The sequence below is a fragment of the Bos javanicus genome, chromosome X, assembly GCF_032452875.1.
Source record: "Bos javanicus breed banteng chromosome X, ARS-OSU_banteng_1.0, whole genome shotgun sequence".
NCBI classification, from domain to species: domain Eukaryota; kingdom Metazoa; phylum Chordata; class Mammalia; order Artiodactyla; family Bovidae; genus Bos; species Bos javanicus.
Genome location: NC_083897.1, coordinates 129,692,175 through 129,703,878, shown reverse-complemented (window position 1 = coordinate 129,703,878; position 11,704 = coordinate 129,692,175). Strand labels below are relative to the sequence as shown.

Here is an 11,704-nt window from a genome sequence, read left to right as displayed (position 1 = left end):
GCAGCACGCCAGGCCTCCCTGTCCATCACCAACTCCCGGAGTTCACTCAGACTCACGTCTATCGAGTTGGTGATGCCATCTAGCCATCTCATCCTCTGTCGTCCCCTTCTCCTCCTGCCCCCAATCCCTCCCAGCATCAGAGTCTTTTCCAATGTGTCAACTCTTCGCATGAGGTGGCCAAAGTACTGGAGTTTCAGCTTTAGCATCATTCCTTCCAAAGAACACCCAGGACTGATCTCCTTTTTTTTTTTTTAAAGTCTGAATAATACTTTGTTGTATGTATATACCATATTTTCTTTATCCATTCATCTCTCCATGGACACTTGGGTTGCTTCCACGTTTTAGCTGTTGTAAATAATGCTGCTATGAACACGGGTCTACAAATATCTCTGAGACTCTGCTTTCCGCTTTCAATTCTTTTGAGTTTATACCTTGAAGGTGAACTGCTGGATCATATGGCCATTCTAGCAAAAGTGATTTTTAAGCTTAGCTCAAAGGTATTCATTTGGACAAAAGCTTATACATGTAAAGCAAACAAAATATTGAAATTCATCTTTTATTATAATCATTGCCATAATAACATCATATCTTATAGCATATGGTTGCTGTGGTGTAATTTACTTTATTAAATGTCAGGAAAGACAATGTGATAGATATTTATGCCTCTTAATTTTAATCTATACCCTAGGGGCAGTTGTTCACATTTGAAGTCCTCTAATTGAAGATATTCATTCTAGGGATTATTCTCCCTTGAAAGACTCTAATCAGAAATCAACATTCCCAAAGCAACTGCTATAAGCCCTTGAATATCTTTATCTCAGATCAATATCACAGGCTTTGTTAATTAGCCTAATGGGATGTTAGAAATAATTTCTCATTGATGAAATAAAAGGTATTTAAGCAGTGTGCAGTAGCTAGAAATATTGTTCAGAAAGTCCTAGTTTTGCATCCTAGGGGCATAAGAATGTGGTGATGCCAATAGCCCACATCCCTTTAGAATGGCACTTGAGGATTAGGATTCTAGACTGGTCCCTTGTTTCCCCATTTTGGGGGGGATTTGGTTACCTGATTCTGGCTAGAGGTTTTGGTAAATTCAACAGTCCTAGTATTGCACATAGATCTCATGTGAAGCTTCCAATGCAAGGTGCAGTAGGAGCGGCCAAAGGGTCACCAGGATGGGACATCATTGCACTTTCAGTACAGATTGTGTGGCGGTTAAGCTGTCTCCTTGCTATGAACGCTTGTATGAGTGCCTGAATTTGAGCTGACACTTGGTTTAAGGCAATGGCACCCTACTCCAGTACTCTTGCCTAGAAAATCCCATGGACGGAGGAGCCTGGTGGGCTGCAGTCCGTGGGGTCGCGAAAGAGTCGGACGCGACTGAGCGACTTCACTTTCACTTTTCACTTTCACGCATTGGATAAGGAAATGGCAACCCACTCCAGTGTTCTTGCCTGGAGAATCCCAGGGACGGGGAGCCTGGTGGGCTGCCATTTATGGGGTCGCACAGAGTCGGACACGACTGAAGCGACTTAGCAGCAGCAGCAGCACCTGATAGTGAGATTGTTGGAGAGAAGAACTATCGCCCTCATCTACTTCTAACTCCTATCGGTCTCCAAACCCTGAAAACTTGTGACTCAACAATTTCCTCAGATCAATTTTCAGGGGGTGCCTTAGCAGAAGCAAATGGGAGGGTAAATCTACCTACTCAATCTCTGTCCCAATTTGGATATGCTTGCCTGCTTGTCACGGAGATCTCACCCAGTCACCCTATCATCTCGTGGCCCTTAGCATCTTGTAACATATAGCCCTTGTCCAGCAGAGCTGAGAAAAAAAATAATCACTGTGGAGCTGGAACTCTGACACCTTGGTAACTTGTTCTCATATATTGCCTCCTCAGTGTTCAGCACTAAAGCTCAGATAAATTTTAAAAAGTATATATAGATAAAAGGTAAAGGTAGAATATGCTACTACATTTTCCTTTTATGGCCCTGGTCTAAGAAATACAAGATGTTAGATGTACTAAGCATAACAGAAAAGAAATACTGCCTATTAAATGTCTGAAAGAAGGAACAGACATTTCATGGTGCCACAGCCAAGGATCGCTGACTTCTTTAAATGGAAAATCATAGAATTTTTAGAAACAATTAAATGGAGAAAAAGCAATATGTGATTTGAGTAACAGTTAACATTTTCTTCAGTTGTTTCAGCCATGACCACATTTTCTGAGCAGCAAATTACAAAGATGGAAAATTCATGATATAATTATAAAGTAAAAAGATTAATTTTCATATATTGCTCATAAAATAAGTCTCATGGATTATTATCAGAATCAAATATAACTTGAAACCATACCAACAGGACACATTTTAATGATATACCCATAATTGCTATTGTGCCAAGTGGTGATTTAGCTTAAACAGTAAATAGATCACATAAAGGATATAATTAGTATTATATTTACAGAGTTAAATCAATTTCTGTGCTTTTCTCTTCTCACGCTAATACAGATTATACATCTTGGAAAATTCAGGCTGACAATTTCTTCACATCTTTAAACTGTTTTGCATGTACACACAAAATGGCACCCACTTAAAGCTGAGGCTGGGCTCAGACATATAAACATAGGGGGTTTCATTGTCCCTCATTCATCAACCCTCTAGCGGCAAGGGCAAGGCCTCTATGTTTCCCCTTCCCACCTTGGGTCCCTGTACCAGCCTGGGTTGTAGCATAAACCCAGGGAGTGTGGTACTGTCATAGTGAAAATGTTAATCACTCAGTCATGTCCTACTCTGTGACCCCATGGATGGTAGCCCACCAGGCTCCTCTGTCCATAGGATTTTCCAGGCAAGAATACTGGAGTGGGTAGCCATTCCCTTCTCCAGGGGATCTTCCCAACCCAGAGATAGAACCCAGGTCTTCTGCATTTCAGGTGGATTCTTTACTATCTGAGCCACCAGGGTACTGTCATAAGGAGGAAAGTAAACTCCTGGGGTACAGGAGAGATTACTGCAAGAGGGGAGAACCTGAAATCTGGGGAACAGTGGGCTCAAGGGTGACTCATGTAGGCCTTCTCTTCTCCTTCTTACTCTTGGTTCAGTCTCTTCTCCAAATCACCATTGTGGAGACCATGGTGGGGAAAACATGAAATTGGATATTCAGTGCACTTGCTTGGCAGCAGGCTGTTATGAAAAGCTGTCAGAGTCAAATTTTCATGTCAATATGCTTTAACAGTTATTTATCAATAAACTGTCTCTGCATCTTTGAAAATATCAATTAATAATAATAATAAAGTAGTCCTGCCCTGGTGGCTCTCTTACTCATGGGTCCTTGACTATACCCTGAGATACCCTCTCCTCTGAGGAGACCTTCTGAGACCACCAGTCTAGGCTTATCAACCTCAGCTCATTGGCCCAGAGTCCACAGCCTCAAAACCTCCTTAATGATACCACCTTGGCTGAAAGCTGATAGGAGCGGGAGGGGTTGGCAGCATGACAGCACTTTTGAATAGTATGGAGAGCCTTTACCTTAGGCTATGGAGGATGGAGGGGTGGGGAATCAGGGACAAGGGAAACTTCAGTGTACTTGCATTTGAGTTCAGTCTTGGCCTTCCCAGGTGGCTTAGACAGTAAAGAATCTGCCTGTAATGCCGGAGACCCGGGTTTGATCCCTGGGTCAGGAAGATTTCCTGGAGAAGGGCGTGGCAACCCACTCCAGTATTCTTGCCTGGGAAATCCCATGGACCGAGGAACCTGGCAGGCTATTGGAGTCACAGAGAGTCTGACACGACTGAGTGACTAACACACACACTTAACTGTTGAGTGGGTGCTGTTTTGCGTGTGACAGTGAGTGATTAATTTTGTGCCTGGAGAAAAGCAGATAGAGAAATGAGCTCTGGAATCTGAGTGGCCGGAAGTCCTGGAGTAGGGGATGATAATATTGGGGTTGAGGTTAAACAGGAGAGAATGGAAGATGAAAGGGTGTCTTTGTTTTGAAATCTACCAGGAAACACCCGACGGAAACACCCAATGAATACATTTCCAGGAACTGAACTTAATTGTATGTTCCAAAGCTAGTATGACATCCTATGGTTAGTGGATTGAGCACTGTCTTTGGATTCAAATCTAACAGGGCAACTTTGGGATAGTTTCTTAATCTCTACAAGCCTCACTTCATTATCTACAAAATGAGGATGCATCTGGATTTATTCAGTGAAAGACTAGACTAATGCACCTACAACTGGAGTATAGGGGAGCTGTGGTGGTCTGTTATAACCACAGCCCCCATGAACCATGTTTCCCTATATTCCTGCCCTTGTGGAGTTCCTGTCCCTTGAATCTGGGCTGGCACTGTGACTCACTTTAATTAACAGAGTGTGTTCGGTGCCTAAGCCATAGGAAGACATGGTAGTTCCTGCATTTGTACTCTTGGGAGCTCTGAGCTGCCATACAGGAAGTCTGCCTGCCATATGGGAAGTTCTCTGAACTGAAGAGAATACATAGAGAGAGAGAGGACTTGAGAATTTTATGGAGAGAGGGAGATCCAAGCATTCTAATGTCCTAGCTGAGCCTAGCTTTTGGCCAACACACCAGGTGAATCCAGGCTCATGAGTGAGTGCTGGTAAGACTAGCAGAACGGCCTAGCTGACTCCAACCCAGATTGTGGAACTGTCAATAAATAAAGTGTGTGTTGCTTTGAGACACTGAGTTTTGGGGTAGTTTGTTATGTAAGAATAGATAACTGAAAGGGTTATGCAGACTTTTTTTGTATAGTAAATCCACATCATTCATATAGTGTGTGTCTCAGGTGCTCTTGAAGACTTTATGACATTTAAACTCATAACATGCAATCAGCTAAGATGAAAATATCTGAGTAGTCCCTTCAGGCTTATGATGATTTTTGAATATAATGTGGTTCTAGTTTTTAGAAAAGATTCAGTCACTTCTTTACTTCAGAGTCAACATCAATCGTTGCCATCACCTGAGGGACGTTTTCCCCAAGGAACAAAGTTTGCCTCTTATTAAAGCTGTGTAGATGTAGGAGAGAACAAAACCATTCTGAGATGTGGTTGACACATGGTCAGCTAGGCTCATGCACTAGCTAAGCACCATTTCCCTGGCTTTGTATTAATACATGGGCAATTCAATTTTTATGAATGTTATGGTATTCAAGATGACTCAATGGGACTTCCCTGGTGGGCCAGTGGTTGAGGATCTGCCTTCCAATGTGGGGGATGGGAGTTCCATCCCTGGTCAGGGAACTAAGATCCCACATGCCACAAGGAGGCAACTAAGCCTGATTGTCAGAACTAAAGGACCCCACATGCCACAATGAAGACCTCATGTGCTGCAACTAAGACCTGAAGCAGCCAAATAAGTAAATAAATAAATATTAAAAAAAAAAAAAACATGACTCAGGAACCATAAATGTTAAATCCACAAGTGGAAAGTGTAGCAAGCTGGGGTAGTTATAGTTAACTGTCCACCTAATAAACTGTCCTTCCTTCCCTAACCTTCTTCTTGTAGCAGAATTTATTTTGCTTATGGAAAATACATCCTGGATAAACTTTGTGGAAATGACCCCTCCTCCTTGCTAAGGGTTGGGCACATGATCCAGTCTTGCTGGTCAGCAGATGTTGGACTCCTTGGGAAGTTTTGGGAGCCTGTGGTGGTTAGCAATTGGTGAAAGGAAGCAATTGGTGCCCTTCCTCCTTAACCTAACTATCCAATGAAACCAAGTCTTAGACTAAGTACTATAGAATGCACATTTTTTGGTGAGCAGCCCCAAGCATACCATTGTCTGCTCTGTAGTTCAGGGAAGTTCCATTCTTTCCTAGACACTGAGAACAGCACCTTGCATGGGAGCCCTTTGTGGATGACACAGTGCTCTGACAGCAGGACAGGTCAGCCGTGTATGTGGGCTTGTGATAGTGTTCTTGAAGGGAGCAGCACAGAGAGGTGAGGTTCTACACCCAAGGGTCGCCTATGGCATTAGGCTGCCGGTCCTACCAGATTCTCACACAATAGCGGTGCAACCGCTATAGCTTTTCAAACCATATGCTACTTTGATTATTATACATCTCATCAATAACATTTCTCTAACATTCTTTCTGCTCATTAGGAAACATCCCATGTTTAGGTTTTGAGTGCTGTATCATCACATCTTTTGCTGAATATTTTCTATTGGCCTGTCCAGATCGTACTCTCCACCCTTCCTCTCTCTGCTGTCTGGCCTACATGAACTGTATCAATGGGCTCCCATACATACTTTCTGGCTTCCAACTGAGTTTGGCCAAAGGTGAGGCCAGCAGGTGATTGGCGAGAGGGAAGAGAGTGGTTACCGTATTAATTCCCCCAACTCTATCTCCGCAGGGTCTCCTTAAGTTGTCTGTGATGCATCTTGAAGGCCACAATTCCTTCAGTGGGGCAACCTCTACATGACTGTCTCCTTTAGGTTCTCAAAACTGCTCCTTCCTTTCATCTCTTTGGGCCTAGGGTGGTAATAGCCTCACTGTTACTAGCTCCTAAGTACTGTACTATCCTTTGAGATTTCTTGACACCCTATCTACACTTTTGTAAACCATATGCTTATTAAACCCTGCTTGAATTATCTTAATTTGAGTGGGCTATCTTTTTACTATTGGGACATTAGAAAGGTGTTGATTACTGATTAGAGTGCACTTCTAGCTAATCACTCCTGGGGTGTTGATTCCTGATTAGAAGATTTCAAATACTAACCACCCCTTGGGTGGAGATTCAACTTGATTTAAACACATATTTCACACTGTTCATACTGAAACATTTTGAGAATTGTCACATTGACAATTTAGCACAAAACTTCCTAGTAGTGACTGTTCAAAGGAGGATCTGTAAGTCTTGATGGACCAACTAGAGCTTTCCCAGGAATTTTTGCTAAGACAACTTGTAAAGAGGCAACTGCTTTTTGCAGTGATTGCTAGATAGAAGGGTAAGTAAGTTTTGAACTTCTAATGGATATATCTGCCACCCAGCAATAAAAGCATACCTGAGACTGAAAGTCAATAAAAGGAAGACAGAACTGAGAGATGGATAGAAAGGGATGAATTTCTGGTTACATTACTGGGCTCCTGGATCCAGGTATGCTTGAAGCTGAAGCTTTCCTTCTGAACCTCAGATATGAGAGTAAATAATTTTTTGGTTTGTCTATCTAAGCTATTTTTTAATTAAAGTATAGTTGATTTACAATGTTGTGTTCATTTCAGGCATACAGCAAAGTGATTCAGATATACACACACACATATTCTTCTGCAGATTCTTTTCCATTATAGGTTATTATAAGATATATTGAATATAGTTCCCTGTGCTATATGGTAGGTCTTTGTTGTTTATCTAATTAGTATATAGCAGTGTATATCTGTTAATCCCAAACTCCCACTTTATCCCTCCCTTTCCCCTCTAACCTCCCTCCCCTAATCATAAATTTATTTTCTGTTTGTGAGCCTCTTTCTGTTTTGTATATAGATTCATTTGTATTATTTTTAGCTTCAATATATAAGTGAGATCATATGGTGTTTGTCTTCCTCTTTCTGACTTACTTCACTTAGTATGATCATCTCTAGGTCTATCTACGTTGCTGCAATATTTCATTCTTTTTATGGTTGAGTAATATTCCATTGTATATATGCACGGCATCTTTATCGGTTCATCTGTTGATGGACATTTAGGCTGTTTCCATGTTGTGGCTATTGTAAATAGTGCTGCTATGAACATTGAGGTGCACGTGTCTTTTCCAACCATGGTTTTCTCCAGATATATGCCCAGGAGTTGGATTGTCTTCTTTGGAGAAATATCTATTTAGGTCTTCTACTCTTTTTTGATTGGGTTGCTGTTGTTTTTTTTCCTTTGGTATTGAGCTGTATGAGCTGTTTGTATATTTAGTTTATTAAGCCTTTGTCTGTCTCATAGTTTGCAAATATTTCCTCCCATTCTGTAGGTTGTGTTTTCATTGGGTTTATCATTTCCTTTGCGGTACAAAAGCTTATACATTTGAATAGGCCCCATTTCTTTATTATTATTTTTTATTTCTTTTGCCTTGGGAGCCTGATTTAAGAAAATACTGTTATGATTTATGTCAGAATGTTTTACCTGTTTTCTTCTAGGAGTTTTATGGTATCACATCTTATATTTAAGTTTTTAAGCCATTCTGAGTTTCTCTTTGTTACCTAAGCTAATCTGAGTTGGGGTTACTTCACTTGCAACTGACTGATACTTGACGAGTTCATCAAGTGTCTATTTTCATGATATTCTTATATCTTTTGGAAAAAAGGCTCCACCTTTCCACAGGTACCTGAAATGAGTTCACCCAATTCAGGCCACTGCTACATTTTGACAGAGGAGATGGAGATGTCATCAAGGAAAGATAGCTGGCCACCCAGGCCAGGATTCAGTAGGATGGCAAGAACCTCAGGAACCTATACACTGAGACCTCAACATTGCAGGTCCAGAAAACTGATTGTGTTAGAATGACTGAAGCTAACCAACTTTGGTGGGGTGGGAGTTGTGGGGGGGGGGGGTTGGCTTCTGCTAGTCATTCTCACAGAGACTAGTGCATAAATGCAAAGTAAATTCACAATAGGAAACCTAACAGCTGAGCTGACCAAAAAGATTATGTCTTTGTTGAGTAGGGTGGATGCCCATTTTGGCTGTTCAGAGTTCCTTACTCTTGGATGGTTGTTGAGATGCTGACGAATTCTCACTTTCCAAGTCTTTGTTTTCTAGCTTTTAATCAGAGCATCCTTTTTTGGGGGGAGAGGTTGTTAAAATCTTTTTTTAAAAAAAAAATCAGAATTTAATCCAATCAACTTTTTTTTAAACTGTGTAAAAAACCTGCATCTTCTTTATTTTTAATACTTTAATTTCAGAACAAAATAAACAAACAAACAAAAAAAAAAAACACCACACACAACATTCAACCCCCAAGTCAAACATGGAGAGGGATAGGGCTTGAGGCCCATGTATTCTGCCTTAGAAGGACAGAAATAAAACCACTAGACATCAGCAGAGGGAACCGCATGGGCCAGGGCCACCGGGTCTGCTGCTGCTGCAGGAGCCATGGGGACGCTATACAGAGGGAGCAGTCTGCAGGTAGAAACTCCTAATCTACTTCTTCCATGCAAGAGGCGTCCTCGTCACCCTCAAGGTGGGGAATCTCATCAGGAACAGCAGTGCTGGGCTCCTCTGCATCACCTCATCTTCATCAGTGCCCAGGCCAAGCTTTATCATGCGGTAGATGCAATTGGAGTGTGTCTAGGGATCCTCAAGCGAGAAGCCAGAGGAGAGCAGTGCAGTTTGAACAGCAGCACCACCAGGTCCTTGACAGCCTTGTCGTTTTTGTCTGCCTCTGCCTTCTGCCGCAGGGTCTCCACGATGGGGTGGTCAGGGTTGATCTCCAGGTGCTTTTTGGCCATCATGTAGCCCATGGTCGAGTTGTCCTGAAGCGTCTGGGCTTTCATGATGCGCTCCATGTTGGCGGTCCAGCCGTAGGTGCTGGTCACAGTGCAGCAGGGTGACAACACGAGCCTATTGGAGATCGTCACCTTCTCCACCTTCTTATCCAAGATCTCCTTCATGAGTTTGCAGAGGTTCTCAAACTTTGCCTTGCTCTCCTCCATCTTCTTCTTCTCCTCCTCGTCCTCAGGCAGCTCCAGGCCCTCCTTGGTCACAGAGACCAGACTCTTCCCATCAAACTCCTTGAGCTGCTGTACACAGTACTCATCGATGGGCTCCATCATGTACACCACCTCAAAGCCTCGCTTCCGCACACGCTTCACAAATGCAGAGTTGGCAACCTGCTCTTTGCTCTCACCAGTGATGTAATAGATGGACTTCTGGGTCTCCTTCAAGCGAGACACGTATTCTGAGAGAGAAGTCATCTCGTCTCCAGACTGGGACGTGTGATAGCGCAGCAGCTCAGAAAGGCATTGCCGGTTAGTGGAGTCCTCATGGATTCCAAGCTTCAGGTTTTTAGAGAATGCCTCGTAGAATTTCTTATAGTTCTCCTTGTCTTCTGCTAGCTCAGAGAAGAACTCAAGGCACTTCTTAACAATGTTCTTACGAATAACCTTCAAAATTTTGCTCTGCTGGAGCATTTCTTGGGAGATGTTCAGAGGAAGGTCTTCAGAGTCAACCACCCCACAGATGAAGTTGAGATATTCCAGAATCAACTCATCACAGCTGTCTATGATGAACACACGGTGGACATACAGTTTGATGTTGTTCTTTTTCTTTTTGTTCTCGAAGAGGTCAAAAGGAGCCCGACGGGGGATGAACAGCAGTGCTCTGAATTCCAGTTGACCTTCTACAGAGAAGTGCTTCACTGCCAAGTGATCTTCCCAGTCATTGGTAAGACTCTTGTAGAACTCTCCATATTTCTCCTGGGTGATGTCATCAGGGTTCCTGGTCCAAATGGGCTTGGTCTTGTTCAGTTCTTCCTGATCAATGTACGTCTCCTTTATCTTCTTTGTCTTCTTTTTCTTATCTTTGCCACTATCATCCTCCTCGTCTGAGCCCACATCTTCAAATTTAGGCTTCTCTTCATCATCCTCCTCGTCTGAGCCCACATCTTCAAATTTAGGCTTCTCTTCATCATCTTTATCTTCCTCTTCTTTCTCACCTTTCTCTTCTTCAGCCTCATCATCACTAATTTCCTTCTCATGTTCTTTCTCCAGATAAAGTGTGATGGGATAGCCTATGAACTGAGAGTGATTCTTCACCACTTCTTTGACCCGCCTCTTTTCCAAGTACTCTGTCTGGTCTTCCTTCAGGTGGAGAATCACTTTGGTACCGCAGCCAATAGGCTCACCATGGTCAGCACGGACAGTGAAGGAACCTCCAGCAGAAGACTCCTAAGCATACCGTTCATCATCATTATGCTTTGTGATCACAACCACTTTCTCTGCCACTAGGTAGGCAGAGTAGAAGCCCACACCAAATTACCCAGTCACGGAGATGTCTGCACCAACCTGAAGAGCCTCCATAAATGCTTTAGTGCCAGACTTGGCAATGGTTCCCAAATTATTTACAAGATCAGCTTTGGTCATGCCAATGCCTGTGTCTATCAGAGTCAGAGTACGCTCCTGGGGGTTTGGGATGATGTCAATTTTCAGCTCTTTACCACTGTCCAATTTGGAAGGGTCTGTCACGCTCTCATAGCAAATCTTGTCCAAGGCATCAGAAGCATTACAGATCAACTCCAGAAGAAAAATTTCCTTGTTTGAATAGAAGGTGTTGATAATAAGAGACATGAGTTGGGCAATTTCTGCCTGGAAGGCAAATGTCTCCACCTCCTCCTCTCCATGGTGCACATCCTCAGGCATCTTCAAGGATAAGAATCACAGGTACTATAGAACACCAAGTGGGCAATGGCTGCCTCGGGCTCACTCGCCGCAAGAAGGCTGTGCGGGGGTGACTCAAGAGCAATCCAATCAGCTTTTAAAAGTTCTAGTCATTTTCCTTGAGATCCTTCTCAAAATATTTTGGTGGGATGGATGTATCCTCAAATATTTTCAGTCACAATTTCATAGGGTCTATATAGATTATTTTTGTGAATGCTGCTGCTGCTGCTGCTGCATCACCTCAGTCGTGTCCGACTCTGTGTGACCCCATAGACGGCAGCCCACCAGGCTGCCCCATCCCTGGGATTCTCCAGGCAAAAACACTGGAGTGGG

The 11,704-nt window shown here is 42.9% G+C and overlaps 1 pseudogene; it reads right to left on the bottom strand.

The window, feature by feature from the left end:
* Positions 1-8,856: 8,856 nt before the first annotated feature.
* LOC133242044 (heat shock protein HSP 90-beta-like) lies at positions 8,857-11,448 on the bottom strand (annotated as a pseudogene).
* Positions 11,449-11,704: the final 256 nt, after the last annotated feature.